At 36.7% G+C, this 17,506-nt stretch overlaps 1 protein-coding gene across 5 annotated transcripts in view; it reads left to right on the forward strand.

Moving 5' to 3' along the window:
• ZNF236 (zinc finger protein 236) overlaps positions 1-17,506 on the forward strand; it is a 212,040-nt gene that overhangs the window by 41,282 nt on the left and 153,252 nt on the right. The window contains exon 1 of one of the 5 annotated variants that reach the window (XM_027852411.1): positions 2,967-3,051. The exons of 3 other annotated variants lie outside the window; for them this stretch is intronic. The gene's annotated coding sequence lies outside the window, so the exon portion shown is untranslated. Of the gene's footprint in view, positions 1-2,966; positions 3,052-3,654; positions 3,737-17,506 lie in introns of those variants that run through there. One more of the 5 variants, XM_027852412.1, reaches the window with a different exon arrangement.

The following is a 17,506-nucleotide window of genomic DNA, read 5'->3' on the forward strand; positions in this document are numbered from 1 at the left end:
TCATTTCTTGAACTATAGAGTACAATAACTAGGCACTTTGGGGATAGGGTTTTGTCTTCAAACAATTTATTAAAATCTTTTTAGAAAAAGAGAATATACACTAACAGAAAGAATTGAAGAATACTTTTAAGTAATAACAAATACAAGTGAATGTTATCCAACCTAGATATATTTCTAGACATATTTCAAGTCACTCCCTTTTATATAGTTTCAGCTATTTTGAATTATTTAAGAATTTTTTTGTGTGCCTCCACCTCCTTCCATGTATTTCTGTGCCCTTCTTCTCATATCTGTTATATACTCTCTCTTCATCTTCCCTTTTCAGAAGCCTTCTCTTACTTCCAGGCTTAGCTCAGGTGTATTGTGTTCTCTAATAAGCTTCCCCTGAACATCACTCCTTCCCCAACCACTTCAGTGGCCTTTCCTTCTTCAAATTTTCTTACAACAATAATGGATCTCTTTTTTTTGTCCTTAACAAATTCCTGTTTTTAATACTTCTGTGTACCCATCCTAGTCTCTCTTCAGGAGACAATAACTCTTTGACGGCAGAGATACTCATGTAAAACCAAGCAATAAAAACTTTTTTTTCAGCTACCAGTGCTTAGAATAGTGCTTTGCACAGTGCAAGCACTTAATAACTGTTAGTTAAATTTAAGTATTTAATACAAGCCATGTGTTGAGGTACATTGTGGAATGAAAAAAGTTATGTGGAATCAAACCTAGAGGACTTGAGTTTTGAGCCTAGTTTTGAAGGATTTGAGTTTATGGAGTGAAATATAGGGAGCCAGACATTTCAGAAAGAGGAATCAGGAGAAAGTTGTATTAGGAAGATTAGTTTGATTAAAACAAGGGATCTCTGTAGAGAAGAGTGGAAGAATGAGGTTAGTAGAATTTGGTAGCCAATTGATAGAAGGCCTGAATGCCAGACAGATGAACTTATATTTGCTCCATAATCAATAGGTAACTACTATGGGTCCTTGACCGTGAAAGTGTTATGATAAAAATAGATTTGTATAAGATTGTTTAAGTAGCTCTGAGTGGGAAGAATTGTGATTCAGTACTATTGTCTGGAAGACTAGATTGGAGACTGTTAAGTATCATTTATTTTATAGTGTGTGTGTATATATATACCATTATAACTCTAATTTACATGGGACGTGTAGGGTTTACAAACCATTTCTATCAACAACCCCAAGAGTGTTATTATTTCTATTTTAAAGAGGTGGAAACTGAGGCATTGAGAGATTAAGTGACTTTGCAATCATCACACAGCTAGTTAAGTGTCTTAAGGTAAGAATGGAACCCAGGTCCTGGGACTCTCAAGTCTAACACTTTAGCCATCACACCTAATATTGTGTGTGTGTGTATGTGTGTGTGTAAGTGTAATAAAAGCGCAATTATTTCATGGTACCTTTCTTGATGAACAGTGTAGAAATCATTACTTGGTTGCCTACTTGTAGAAGGTCTTCAGCTGCTAGTGAAGAAGAAATAAAATGTAATAAACTATGCAAGGAAGCAGATGGTATCATGTACTGTTAAAACTGTTATAACAACTATTTGTTTATCTTTCTATAAAAGCTACCTGCAATCTTGTTATCCTGGATTCTTCACACACACACACACACACACACACACACACACACACACACACACACACACACACACACACCCACACACACACACACCCCATATCCAATTTATTGCCCAGGCCTGTCAACTTTACCTTTGGAATTCTCTCTCGCAATTGTTCGCTTCTTTCCTCTGACACTGTCATCTGTCTAGTACAGGCTGTCATCGTCTCACATCTGTAGTACAGTATTTTAATAGTCTGCTGGTGGATCTGCCTTGGTGGATCTCTTCCCCACTCCAGTCAATTTTCCAGCCACTAAAGTGTTTTGGTTTTTTTTTTTGTTGTTGTTGCATACATATCTTCTTTAATAACAGTAACTTCCAATTATTTAGTGCTTTACAGTTTGGAAGCACTTTATTTTAATCCTCACAACAACATAGTGAGCTAAGGTGTATATAGACACTGCTTCTAACATAGGAAAAATTTGCTCTAAATCTGGCTTCTATAAAGCCTGAGTTAGTTTGTAATTAGTGTTATTTTTCAGCATGTAGGTGTCTAATTTTTGCCTTACACTAAAGTGATTTTTCTAAAGTGAAGTTCTGATCATGTCACTATTCTCCCTTCCACCCAACTCGATGTCCCCCTCTCAGTAAACTCCAGTGACTTTCTGTTGCCTTCAAGAATGAATATAAAATGCTCTGTTTGGCATTCGAAGCCCGTCATAATGTAGCCTCCTCCTACCTTTCCAGCGTTCCTACGTCTTTCTCTCTAACATATACTCTTCATTCCAGTGACACTGGACTCCGGGCTGTTCCATGACCAAGACACTTAATTTCTTGGCTCTGGGCATTTTCTCTGGCTATCTTCCATTCCTGGAATGCTTTCCTTCCTGTGCTCCACCTACTAACTTCCCCAGTGTCCTTTACGTTCCACCTTCTACAAAAAAGTCTTCTGCAACCCCTTTTAATTCCAGTGTCTTTCCTTTATTATCTCCTATTTATCCTTTATATAGCTTGCTTTGTATATATTTATTTGCACATTGTCTCTCCCATTAGATTATGGGCTCCTTGAAGACAGTGACTGTCTTTTGCTTCTTTTTGTTTCCCCAGTGCTTAGCACAGTGCCTGGCACATAGTAGGTGCTTAATATTGATTAGTTGGTTGGTTTCTTCAACCCTGCAGTGTTATCTAAATGGACTTCTTTAACGATTATAAAAAGTAGTTTGTTATGTTCTTGTCTCCTGTCCTGGAACAGGTACTGTTTTCTCATTCCAATAACAAACCCTGCCAGGTACAAGGTAAATGTTCTCTGAGAAAACCCTCCTTTTCCTTTTGCTGATTCTTCCTCTCCCCATTCTTTGATTTTCATGAAATACTTATTTGTCTTGTGTTTCCACAGAATGCTGCTGATTGGCTGCATATTCTTAGCTGGCTTGAAAAAAATATAAAAAGGAAATCTGTGGCGTGGAAGTTAAAGCTGCGGTGACTTCTTTGCTTTCAGTTTGACATTCTATTTTTGACCCCTGGTCATTAGAGGTCTCTGTTGATGGGTACACTTTGAGGTCTCTCAGGAGAGAGAATTCCCAAACAATCTTAGAGAAAATATATATACAAAATTGGGGTTAATTTATATTTGTTATGTTTGCAACTGAACTTTTTTGCTTTTTTTTTTTGGGTGAGGCAATTGGGGTTAAGTGACTTGCCCAGGGTCACACAGCTAGTGTCATGTGTCTGAGGCCGGATTTGAACTCACATCCTCCTGACTCCAAGGCCAGAGCTCTATCCACTGTGCCACCTAGCTGCCCCTACTTCTCCTGTTTTCTACTTGCCATTTAAGTAGCTTGTTAGAGTTTACTCAAGATTCTTTTCCTTATACTTTTTGTGGAAGGGAGCCACTATGATCCTTTTTTGAATCATTAGTATTGAACCAGGGAGCAGGGTGGGTAGAGTATTTATTGGGAAGTAAAGGGGCTAATGTACTGTGACACTGGTGAAAGTGGTCTGCTTTTAAAGCACAATTCCATACTTATGCTTACCATTATTTGATGTTCTGATGAGTTTTAGGGTTGATGGCATGTTTGTTCTCTGAAGTTTGCTGTCTATATGAATTATTCATCCAGAAGAAGCTGACTCGCCACTGTCTCGAAGCTTATTCCATGAAATTGCAGTGAGTCATAGGGAAGAGAGGAGCATCATAGTGACTAATGGTTTGAGCACCCCCGTCCTAGACCCTGTTCATGTATAGCTGATAGGAAACAGAGATCCTGCTAGTGTTTATGTGGATAGGATCAGTAAAAATTGGCCAGATCTCTTATTTTTTACAGAAATATTGCTAAGTTATATTCTAAGACAGTTTATATACTACACTGTGAAATAATCTCAACGTCTGATGATGAGATAAAACAAGAAAAGCGGTGAATTCTAGGATGTGGCAAAAGAATCATAACGTCATAGATTTAGACTTGAAAGTGATCTTAGAAGCCATGTAGTCCAACTGCTTCATTTTACATATGAGGACGTTGAGGCACCTTAAAGTTATGTGACTTAGCTAAGTTATTGTTGGTGTCTCTCTGATTCCAAGTCCAGCATTCTGTCTGCTATGTCCCTATGATGGGGGTGGGTGGGAGTGGATAGGAAATGTGTTGGCTGGTGTAAATGGATTTGTATAGTAATAAAAGAAAATACTTCAGACCCCCTAGTCTGAAAGACCAGGGAAACAGTAACACATTGACAGAAATATTAAAGAGAATGATTTCTTTTTTTAACATTCAATGTTGTAGAAGGAATATTTATATCACTGCCTTTCCTCCCCTCCTGTCCCCACCAAAGGCATTAGCTAAAGACAATTTCTTTCCACATTTTTAAATTGATTATAAGGCCTAAGAACAGAAAATGTGGTTTTTTTGTTCTTGAAGGTAAGAATTTCATAAAATTTGAGAGTTGGAAGGGACCTCAGTAGCCATGTAATCCAAACTGTACTTGAAAGTGATTCCCACTATAACGTACCCAACAAGTAGTCTTCCAGCTTCTTCTTGAAAACGCTCTGTGGAGAAGAAATCCATGACCTCTGGAGTCAGTCCATTCCACTGAAGTTGTTAGAAAGTTTTTCCTGAAATCAAGCCTAAATTTGCCTCTTTTAGAATTTTACTCACTGCTCTTGATTCTGGCCTCTGAGGCCAAATGGGAATCTATGCTTTCTTCCACATGATAGCCCTAAAATTGCTTGACCACAGCTGTCATTTCCCCACTCACTCTTCTCTAGATAATAAACAGATCCAATTCCTTCAACCTCTCCCTGTAGGATGTGAACTTAAAGGCCTCTTTCTGGCTATACTCTTCTGGACATCTCTAACTTGTTAATATTTTTCTTAAATTGTAATGCCCAAAACAGAACATGGTACTCAAGGTGAAGTCTAAGTAGGTCAGAATACAGTGAGACTTTCTCACCTTCTTATTCTTGAAAGCTATTAACACTCGTTGAAGTTTATGATAGCATTAGCTCTTTTAGGTGCCACATCGTACTGCCAACTCATGAGTACTCAGTCCACTAAAACCTCCAGAGCTTTTTCAGATAGACTGACCTCTAGTAATATCACCCTTATCTTGTACTGATGAAATTGATTTTGTACAGAAGTGTAAGATTTACATTTTTCCCTGTTGAATTTCATCTTATTAGATTCTGCCTAGTGTTTTAGCTTATCAAGATGTTTTTAGATCCTGACTCTCCCAGCTAATATTAATTATCTTTCCCATTCTTATGTTATTTATAAATAATATGAGCATACTGCCATCTGTACTTTTATGCTAGTCATTGATAAAAATGGGAAACCCAGAAGGCTTATGAACTCTGGAGTACTCCACTGTAGGCCTCCTTCAGAGCTGACATTGAACCATTAACAACTATTCTTTGAATCTAGCCATCCAGAAAATTGAAATCATCTAATCGGTCAATTAGTCAGCAAGCATTTATTAAGCACTTACTGTGTGCCAGGCACTGTGCCAAGTACAGGAAATACTTTAAAAAGCCAGACAGCCTCAAAGAGAAAGTTGTCACATCTGGGTCTGTAAGAGATATATACAGAGCAGATGAAGGTAATCTGAAAGGGGAAGACATTAGCATCTGGGGTACTGGGAAGGGCCTCCTGCAGAAGGTGGTATTTAACCAAGTTTTGAAGGAAGTCTGGGATTTCTAAGAGGCACAGGTGAGGAAGGAGAGAATTCCAGACAAAGGGTTTGGCCAGTGCCAAGGGACAGAGATGAAATATGGAATGTCATGTGTGAAGAGCAGTAAATTGGTCAGTATGTCTTAAATGTAGAGAGGGGAGTATAAGAAGACTAGAAAGGTAGGGTGCTGTAAGAAGACTAGAAAGGGTGAGTCCAAGTTGTAAAGTACTTCAAAGGATAGACAAAGGGCTCTATATTTGATCTTAGAGATACTAGGAAGGCTTTGGAGTTTATTGAGTAGGGGGAGGGATGGTATTGTTGGACGTACTCTTTAGGAAAATCATTTTGGCCATTAAGTGGAATGTTGTGAGAGACTTTTGAGTAGGGAGACCAATTAGAAAGCTATTGAAGTAGTCCTCACCTCCCATTTTTACCTCAAGAATAATAAGAGATGCTTTATCAGAAGTGTTGCAAAAATCAAGGTAAATTATGTTAACCATGATCATCTCATTTACCAATTTGATAATCTTGTCTGTCAAAAAAGGAAAAGTGGTTAGTCTGGCTTGACATGTTCCTCATGGAACCATGTTCACTCTCTTATCTCAGTGTTCACCAATCATCTTCTTAGAGATCGGTTTAAGAATTTTCCCAGGAACCAAAGTCAAGCCTAGTGGCCTAGAATTTTGCAGATTCTGTTCTCTACTTTTTTTTTTTTTTAAATAATTGGGATAGGGACATTTCCCCTTATTCAGTCTTAAGGTACCTCTCATTTTCTACTATCATTTTCATTATTACTTATAATGACTCATCAGTCAACAGTTGCTAGTTGAGAATGAGAAGAAGTTAGCTCTTATCTGGGCTAAGAAATGATATCATTGAGGGTAACTAAGTGCTTGTTTACTAACTCTTGGAATTTTTATTCTAATGTTTTCAGTACAAAGGTCATTCTCTGTGGCTGAGAAAACAGCATATAATAGATTGAATGATTTTGTCTTCTCTTTGTTATCATTTATCCTTGTCCTTTCTACCCCTTTGGTGGATAGAAAAAGTATTATACTTTCTTTGATCCTCATATTTCTCCCAAAATAGCTAAACAAAGAAACAAATAACAAATAAATAGAAGCCATCTTTTTGTTGTCCTTAGTTTCCCTTACCAACCTCAGGTCATTTAGAGCTTTTGCACTAATGACACTATAGAACTGTGCTTTGTATGGTCTTACATTAAAGCCTTGCTTTTATCTTATGTATATTTCTTTTTTTTTTTTTAAATCTAACTGTATTGATGATTTCCATATGGATTTACCTTGATCTATTCAGACATCTTGGGGAAGCTAGTAGTGTAGCAGATAGGGTGCCAGGCCTCACTGACCTCAGACACATACTAACTGTGTGACCCTGGGCAAGTCACTTAACCCTGTTGGCCTCAGTTTCTTCATCTGTAAAATGAGCTGAAGATACTCTAGTATCTTTGCCAAGAAAGCCCAAATGGAATCACAGAGAGTCAGACATCACTGAAATGACTGAATAATAACAGCATTCAGACATCTTATTGCACCTTCTCATTGGAATTGTTTCCTTTTTTGTCTTTAGAATTTTAGTCTTGGACATCTCTTGTCCCACCTATACTTCCCCTCTGTAAATTTGAGCTCATGGGATCTTCCCTAAACTTCTAACCCTTTGAAATCTGCTTTCCCCAAATCTAGGATACATGTCAAGCAATGTTTGGATTTCATTTCTTTCTCTACCATAAACTCCAGGAGAGAGTGGTCACCTTTCCTCAAGATGCCCATCATATTTCCATCCTAGCAACTCTTGGCTCTTTTTGTGAGAATCAGATCTAGAATAGAATTTCCCCTTGTTACTTCCTCCACATTTTGAAGGATGAAATTGTTGCTAAGGCAGGTCAAGAAGGTATTATCTTCTCTGCCTTTAGCTCCAAATGACAACTGGATAATTATAGTCGTCCATCTTGACAATGTCATGTCTTTGAGCCAGACTTGTAATATTTCCCACTGTATTCATCTATTGCCTCTTTCTCTTCAGATGGTCTACCTTCATTTGACCTTCATGCAAATTTCATTGTGCCCCCCATCCATAGTTGCTGAAGTTTCTCATAAAAGTATATGTTCTTAATATACAATAGTATATCTCTGCCCCCTTCAGCCATGTTCCAGTTATATGTTTTATCCTGCTAAGTTTTAATGATACCTATGAGGTCAAATTTGCCCCCTTGGTTTAGGACTTTTGGTTCTTGCTTAATGCCTAAAGTGTTTTGTTTCTTTTTAAATTCTGAACTTAAATATCAAAAAATAAAAGAATTTCTATACATATGGCATAACACAAAAGAGGACTTTATTAAATCATGAATTTGATTTCATGCTGAATGCTTTTTTAAAAAAGCATATGATAACTTCTACACATTACTTTCAAAATTGCCCTGCTTTTGTGTATTACCATCTGAATTTCTTCCTGTTCTTTTCAGTACATTTAAAAATATGTATTTCAATGACCTTTTTTTGACATCACTATTACAAACCTCTCCTCCAATGAAAAACTAAGAAAAATAAAGATCACACATAACAAGCTTTTAACAAATAGGCATAGTCAAACAGAACAAATCTAAACAGTGGCCATATCCCAAAACTGATTTCTTTTTCTTCACTTTGTGTTCATCATTTCTCTCTCAGAAGTGGGGTAACATTTTACATCTTTGGTCCTCTGAAGAAATGCTTGGTTATTACATTGATCAGAGTTTTTAATCTTTACAATGTTTTTGTACTTGTATACATTGTTCTTCTAATTCTACTTACTTCACTCTGTCAGTTCACACTACCCAAGCTTCTCTAAAATATTCTTTTTCATTTTTTCATTACTGCAGTATTTCATTGGCATTCCATAATTTTTCCAGTCATTCCCCATTTGTCTGAGAGGCAGTCTGGGCCACTCTTTTAGATATTAGTTCTTTGCTTTTTCTCCCCTTCTCCTTTAAAATTCTTTTCCTCCCCTTCAAGATCACAAAAATTGTCTTGCTTGCAGCTACTCTCTTTACCCTCTTAAGTATCTCCTCTTCTTTCATTTTCTCTTGTTGAGTTAGATATATTTTTATCCCGAAATATTCGTGTTTTCAGTCTGACTTTTGTCTGTTTCAGATAAGAATGAGGTTCATTTAATGCCCTCATTCCCCATCCCATCTTCCATGTTTGTATATTTTTCTTTTCATGCATTCAGATTGTGAAAATTATCTAATTCTACCCCCTTCTTCCTCCTCGTGTATACTCTAGTGTATTCTTTTTATACTTGTCTTTTTCCTCTTAAAACCCTTAGAACAGAATGAATCAACCTCTAACTCCTTACATTTAGCTCTAGCTTTCTTATATTGGGGTTTTGTTTTTTTTTTCATTTTTTGATGTTTTGCTGTTCTTTCCATTTACACTGTTGTAGTTACTTTGTATATTGTTTTCTTGGCTCTGTTTACTTCATGTCAGTTCATATAGGTCTTTCCATGCACCTATGTAGTTGTTAACACACATAATTTCTTACAACACAGTAATATTTCATTATGTTCATGTAACACTGTTTAGCCAATAGTTAATGAACAGCTACTTTATTTCCAATTTTTAACTGTCATAAAAAGTGTTCACTGTAAATATTTTGGAGTATATTTGGAGGGATGCTTTTCATATCAGTGGCTTCCTGGGCGGGGGGGGGGGGGTAATAAGCTTAGTAATGAAAACTGTAGTTCAAAGGGTATGGACATTTTAGTCACTTTATTTGCATAATTCTAAATTACTTTCCAAAATGGTTGTACCATTTCTTGGCTCCACCAACAATGTACTAATGGGTCTTATCTTTTTATAACCCCTCCAACATTGACTGTTGACTGTTGCCATTTTTTGCCTTTTTTGCCAATTTGCAGGGTATGAGGTGAAACATCAGGGTTGTTTTGACTTGCATATTTCTCTTATTAGTAGTGCCTTGGAACATTTTTTTTCTCATGATTGTGAATATGCAATTCTTTTGGGAACTGTTTGTCTGTATCCATGTATCTATCGAGGAATGGCTATTATATATATATATACACACACACACACACACACACACACACACACACACACATATATACACGTGTGTATGTATATACACATACATATGTATTTATTTATTCATTCATTCATTGTGTACATGTCTTGGATACCAAATCCGTATCAGAGAAATTTGATACAAAGGTTTTTTCCCCCCAATTTGGCCACTTCTTTTCTTACCCTATATGCATTAATGTTGTCTGTTTAGAGGCTTTTCAGTTTTGAGTTTCCTCTTCTGCTGTAAACAGCTTAATGTTCTCTCAGTTGTTTTAATCTTTCTTTAAGGTTTCTGTAATCCCACTACCTTTCTTCCTTCCCTTCACCCCTGATTTCTTCTTCTTGTTTGATAGTCTGCCTTTCTCTCCTCTCAGGAAGTCAGATAGTACTTTTCCTTATTTTTTACATTTCATCCCTTTCCATAAACGAGTTTTTTCATTCTCTTCATTATCAACATCTCTGTTTACTAGACCCTCTTCTCTGATTCATGACCCCTGTTTCTTTCTCTTATCTATATTCATGCTATCAAAACTTCCAAGGTATCCATTTTAGGCTCTCCCCTCTAGGCTCTTTCTGCCATGCCTTATAGGGCTCATCCCTTGGATTCCCCTTTTCCATTGTGCCTCATTTTCAGAAATGCCAATTATTGCAGGTGTCAGAGAAGACAATTTCCCATGGTAGGGCGTAGGGCCCCTTCCCCACCACTTCCTGATTATACATGCCAATACTACCTCAAATCCTCCACACTGTGGAGGTATAAGGTGCCCTGCTCCCTCCCCGCTTCAGTCTTTCTGTCTCCTTTTGTACATTTATTTTTTTAAACATTCCAATTTATTAATTTTAACATTTTGATTTCTAAATTCTCTCCCTTGCTCCCAGTCTCTCCCCCACCCACTGAGAAGGCAAGCAATATGATTTCAATTATATTTGTGAAATCATCCAAACATATTTCCACATTAGCCATATTTTTTTAAAAAGCAAGAAAAATAAAGTGAGAAAATTAAACTTCAGTTTGCATTCAGAGTTCATTAGTTTTCTCTGGGGGTGGATAGCATTTGTCATTATGAGTCCTTTGGAATTGTCTTGGATCATTGTATTGATCCGAGTAGCCAAGTCTTTCACAGTTGATCATCCTCACAACATTGCTGTTACTGTGCAAGATGATCTCCTGGTTCTTCTCACTTCATTTTATATCAGTTCATATAGTTCTTGCCGTGTTTTGTTGAAACTACCCCCTTCATCATTTCTTATAGCATAATAGTACTCCATCGCAATCATATGCCACAATTTGTTCAGCTGTTCCCCAGTTGATGAAAATCTCCTTGATTTCCAGTTCTTTGCCATCACAAAAAGAACTGCTATAAATATTTTTGTACATATTGGTCCTTTTCCTTTTTCTTTGGATCTCTTTGGGATATAGACCTAGTAGTGGTTTTGCTGGGTCAAAGGGTATGCACAATTTCATTGCCCTTTGGGCATAATTCCATATTGTTTTCTTGAATGATTGGACCAGTTCACCATTCCATCAGCAATTCATTAGTGTACTTATTTTTCCCTTATCCCCTAAAGCATTTGTCATTTCTGATTGGTATGAGGTGTACCTCAAAGTTATTTTAATTTCCATTTCTCTCATTTGTAGTGATTTAGAGCATTTTTTCATATGGCTGTAGATAGCTTGATTTCTTCTAAAAACTGCCATTTATATCCTTTGACTGTTTATCAATTGGGGAATGGCTCTTATTTTTATAAATTTGACTCAGTTTTATATTCAGTATATATTTGAGAAATGAGGCCTCTGTGAGAGAAACTTGCTGTAAATCATTGTGTACATTTGGAAAGAAGTCTCTTACTGATCTCTCTGATGTCACTTTATTACTGTTACTTTCTTTGCTTGCTACATTTCTCCTCTTGCATTTCTGTTGTTTGGGTGCTTAAGGGATAAATAATCTCTTTAGTTCTGGTTTTCTTTCTAAAAAATTTTATACTCTCTATTACTGAAGGTCCATCTTTTGTCCTGTATGTTTAAGCTCAGATTTGCAGGATAGGTTACCATGGACTGCATCCTGAGCTTCATTGCTTTTTGGAACACATTTATTCCATTCCTTCTTCCTTTTTCTTCTTGGTGTGAAATACAGTCATGAATTACTTTAATATCCTTTCCTTTGTATTTGAAGATTTTTCTCCTGATGGGTCACAGAACTTTTTTCTGCATTTAATTGCTAAGTTTAACCACTGTGTGACTTTGAGTTTGTAGCCTTTAGTTGTTTTTTTTTTTTTTTAACCTCCTGGAGACAGTCTTTCAGTTTTTTCCATTAGAGTTTTACTTTCTGTCTTTAGAAACTCTGGGAAGTTTTCTTCTGTTATTTACTTCATTATGGCGTTAAGGTTTTTTGTCCATTTGTGTTCTATTGGGAGACCTATGATCCTTAGCTTGTCTTTGTGCAGTCTGTGCTTGAATTCAGTATTTATTTCTTGCATAGTGAGCATATTTTCTTTTAATGTTATTGTTTTTTTCTTCTTTTCTTCTAGGTTTTCCTTCTCTTCTGTGTATTTGTATTCCCAGTCTCTTGTTCTCATTTTTGTTTCTTTGATGAGACTTGACGTTGCGGATTCCATTTTCTCTATTCTATTCATTCTTTTTGCTATGCAAGATATAAATTCTACTCTCATAATCGTCATTTCTCTTTTAAACCGCTCTATAACACCATGTTGTAGTGCCACGTTCCATTTCTATTCTTCAGTTCTCTGGTCCAATACAGGCAGTTTAGAGCCTACATTCTCCAGCACCAGCTGGTCAGAGCTTTGCAGTACTGGTACTTTTAGGTTGTAAACTGTGGCAGGCTTTTGTTCCAAAATGGTGGTGGCCAAGCTGGCTATTGAGGCTGAGCAAATTTTCATAGCCTGAGCTGGGGTTGGGTTCTCTGTGACACTGAAAAGAGGGAGGGGGGTGAATAGAGTATAGGGTTTTGATGTAAATCTGTGTTTCATCCTTGAATCTGCTAGTGTTGTCGCCTGGGAGGTGGGAGAGGGGTGCTGAGTGAGCTTAGTTTATGTGTTTTGTTTTGACCTTGTTTTGAATTCTAGGTCACCTAGAAACAGCTGAAGTTGCTTTGTCTTTGGTACATAATTTATATTTTGGAGAAGTTTGAGAGGTTATACGGATCAGAGAAAGCATCTAGTCTACCAAATTTTGCTCATAAGACCTAGAAGTCATCACAGTTTTTTTACCTTTCTTTGTTTCTCCTGTGCACGCTTAATACAGTGCCTGGCACGTAATAGGAACTTAATAAATGCTTGCCGGCTTGATTTTCTAGGAGTCCAGTGATTCTTAAGTGATTCTTTCCTTGACCTGTTTTTCTAGAGGGTGTATATATGTGTGTGTGTGTGTGTGTGTGTGTGTGTGTGTGTGTGTGTTTGTGTGTTATCTTATATTTTCTGTTTTTTCAATCTTTTGATTTTGTTCTATTATTTCTTGCTGTATCATGGAGTGACTGATTTATGTTTGGTCTATTCTGATTTTCAAGGAATATATTTTTGGTTTAGTACTTTCTATCATAAGTTATTTAATATCCTTTCATTTTTTATCTTTTGTTTCATTTCTTATATTCATGTAGTCCTTGTAGAAAGCCTTTTTTTCCCACTAAAAGGAAAGAAATTCTTTACTTGTAGTTTTTAGTTACTTTTACTTGCACCTTTTTTGCTATCTCTAGACCTATAATTAATTATTATTTATTTATTATTTATATAATAATTATTAATTATTAATGCTCTTAACATTAGTTACATTGCCTAAGCTTAGTTTGAATTGAGGCCAGGTCCTGGGTTCAACTGCCCCTCCCCCTTTTCATTTTTTGGTAGATTACAATATATCTTTTTTTGGAAGACAAGAAGTTGTTCAGAAAGAGCCTCAATTCTGTTTTTTTAGGCCGTAAACATTTTGCTGTTCTTTTCTGTCGTTTTATCCTATTTTTATCCTATTCTTGTCTTCTGCCCTGGACAAGAGTCTAGTCTCTGTTCTTTCTTAGATTAATTTTTTTTTTCATTAACACCTGACCTCTGTTTTCTTTAGGAGTTAATTTTCCTCAATATCCTGGAGTCTGGAGGGTCTCTTGAGACCCTTCACCTTGTCCTGTAGGAGGGAGAACAGCCTGCTATGGCAGAAATACAGATATCAGAAACTCAATGCAAGTCATTTTACATTGCCCTCCATTCTCCATAGTGGTTGAGATTTTTATCCTTGATTGAAGAAAAACAATTTTTTTTTCTTTCAGCGATTAAGCATTTGTTTTTCCTTCCTTCTGCTCCATTCCTGGGGGTGGGGAGGAATAAAGAAAAAGAATACCATTGTAACAAATAAGGATAGTGAAGAAAAACAAATTCTCATATTGACCATGTTAAAAAAATTTTTCTACATATTTGTCTGATACCTTTCTGGCAGGAGGTAGGTATCCTCTTTGGTCTTTTGACTGATCCTTGCATTGATCAGATTTCTTCAGTCTTTAAAAATTGTTCGTTTTTACAATGTTGATATTATAGTATAAATTACTCTCTTGGTTTTATTAACATTACTGTGTATTAGCCCATTCGTGTCTTCCCAGATTTCTCTGAGACTGTAACTTTCTTCATTTTTCAGCACAGTAGTATTACATTAAATTTACATACCATAATTTGTTCAGCTATTCCCCAATTGATGGACCACCCCCTTGGCTTTTAGTTCTTTTTCACCATACAAAGAACTTCTATAAATATTTTAGTACATATAGAACTTTGCTCTTTCTTTGATCTCTTTGAGGTGTAGGCCTAGCAGTGGTTTTGTGGGGTCAAAGGGTATGTAGAGTTTAATAGCTTTTTGGATCTAGTTCCAAATTGCTTTTCAGCACGGCTGTATCAAGAGTGCATCAATTTTCCTGTTCATCCACAGCCTCTCCAACATTAGGCATTTTCCTGTTTTTATGAGGGGGGTGTCTTTGCCAATCCAATGGGTGTGAGGTATAACCTCAGAGTTGCTTTAATTTGTACTTCTTTAATTATTGTGACTTAGTGCATTTCAGTCCCTGCTCCCCAGTATATCTATAGATAGTTTGTATTTCTTCTTGACCACTTATCAGTTGGGAATGGCCCTTAATCTTTTATAATTGAATCAGTTCCTTATATTTTAGAAATGAGACCTTTGTCAGATAACCTTGTTATCTGTTAAAGAGATTTTTTTCCCCCATTTAACTGATTGTCTTCTAATCTTAGCCACATTAGTTTTGTTTGCATAAAAAATTATATTTTATGCATTTCCCTCCATCTTATTCTCTTAATGCATTTTTCTGTTTTCATCCCCTCTTTACATAAAAGAAGACTACAAAACAGGAATGTTCTCAGCCAAAACCAAACCTCTCTGCTTAATTCGAACTGCTTCCACTCCCCTGCCCTGCTTTTCTTCCTTTTGCTGTGTAGGAATCATAAATTTTTACCTTTTTTTTCCTTTTTTTTAATACCACTCTTTGCTATTCTCCCCTCTGAACTTGTTTGTTTTGCTTATAACTAATCTCTCCCTATGTCTGCTCTTTCTTGTTGTCCCTTTTCATTCCCCCTTTTTCTTCCTGTTTCCCTGATGAATTGATTGTATTTCTACACCAGACTTTTATCTCTTTGTGTATTTTATCATCTTACCAGTTCATATTAAAGTGAGTTTCAAGTGTTGCTTGCTCCCCTTTCCGTTCTTCATTCCTGTAGGCTTCTGTTTTTGGTGTCTGATTATATGATGACTCCTCACCTCCATTTCTTCTTTTGTAACTTACTATATCCTCCCTCCCCTTCCTTGATTTAATATCATCAAAACATGACAAATTTTTTTCCCAGGCCTCCTTTCTTAATTTGACTTCTTCTCTGACCCATCATGACATTATGGTTCTTAGCAAATACTTGTATCGGTCCTTCCCTTCAATCTTACCCTGTTTTAGAATGCACACGCTTCATCTGTTCAAAGTCTTTTGTAAATGTACATTTGTATATACCTTTTTATGTTTCTCTTTTACCTTGTGTTTGTATTTCAAAGTTGCTCAGTTGTTTTCTTTTCATCAAGAATGCTTAGAAGTTCTAAAATTTCATAAAAATTCATTTTTTTCCTGTAAGATTATACTCAGTTTCTGGAGAAATTTGTCTTGTTTGTAAGCCTCTATCTTTTGCCTTGCGGAATATCATATTACAAACTCTTCGTGGTTTTTCAGTGATATCTGCTAAATCTTGTGTGATTGTGACTGTGGCTTTGCAGTACTTGTACTTTTCCTATCTACTTGCTGTATTTTTTTTTTTTTTTCACTTTGGAGTTCTAGATTTTCACTGACATTGCTGGGAGTTTTTATTTTGGTGTTTCTTTTAGGAGGTACCTTGTGAATTTCTTTTTATTTTCAAGTTGTCCTCTGTTTCTGATAGATCTAGGCAGTTTTCTTTCATGATTTCATGAAAGTTCAGTTGTTGACTTTTTTTTGGTCATAGCTTTTAAGTAGTCCAGTGATTCTTAAATTAGATGTTCTCCAAGTGAGTCAGTTCTAATGTGAAATATCTTCTCTTTTTTCTAGTTTTTTAAAATTTTGTTTAAAATTTCCTATTGTGTCATGGAGTCAGTATCTTCTGTATTGTCTATCCTAATTTTTAGGGTATTTTATTTGGGTAAGATTTTATACCTTTTGTGATAAGCTGTAAATTCTTTTTCCAAATCTCTCCTCCATAGCTTATTTCTTTTTCAGATATTTTCCTTATTGCTCTCATTTCACTCTTGCATTATTTCTTCTAGTAGTTATAATCTTATGTGCAAGTTGTGTTATCTTTGAAGCTTTGCTTGTAGGTGTTTTGGTTATTCTCTTCTGAGTTTGTGTCTTGGGCATCCTTGGTACCATAATAGCCCCTTATCTTATTATTATTATTATTTTTGTTTACTCATTCTTTGAATAATTTATTCTGGGCATCTCAGAATTGCATGCCTAACTGGGACTCAGTCTTTAATCCAGGGTCCTCTGGAAGGGCCTCTCTTTCCCTCTTCTTTCCCCTTTCCCCATGCTTTTCTTCTGAACAGGAACCAAGTTCAAGATTGGGTCTGTGATCCCTAGCTTCTTTGATAAAACCCTCTTACCTTCATTCTTATACTGACCTTGGTCTGGAGTCTTGCCTTTCTATGTGTCCCCATGCTGTTAGACTGTCCCTTCTGGGAGACCCTGTGCTGCTGGCTTGAGGTGGGGCCTGAATCAGAGATTACTTCTGGATATCCTGATGCTGCTGACCTAGCTTTGATCTCTGGTGCTGTCTGTACTCTGGGCCCCTCTGGGAGATCCCGGCCTCCTGGCATAGACCAGAGACTGGGTCCAAGATCATCTTTGTATGTCACTGAACTGCTCTTGGCCTACTTCAAAGCCATGAGTATTGAGTTTGTTTTCCTGGTCCCCCTGGAAGACCCTGCACTGGTTCAGAGAACCTGTGCTGCTTTTGTGGGTCTAGAACTAAGTCAGTGATCAGCTTTGCCCATTCTTCTTGCCTTGGTTGCTTGTCTGTAGTATGAATTTGAGATTGGGAGAAGAAAGATGACCCATCGAAGTTTCTCCTTTGATTGGAGTGGGTAGGGAGGTGTAAGAGAGAATACTTTCTGGGGAACTGGTAGAGAAAGAAGTCTGGAGGTTCAGAAGCACAGTCCAAAGAGGAATGAAGGAGCA

This window comes from Vombatus ursinus, unplaced genomic scaffold, assembly GCF_900497805.2.
Source record: "Vombatus ursinus unplaced genomic scaffold, bare-nosed wombat genome assembly UNPS02009573.1, whole genome shotgun sequence".
In the NCBI taxonomy this organism is placed as follows: domain Eukaryota; kingdom Metazoa; phylum Chordata; class Mammalia; order Diprotodontia; family Vombatidae; genus Vombatus; species Vombatus ursinus.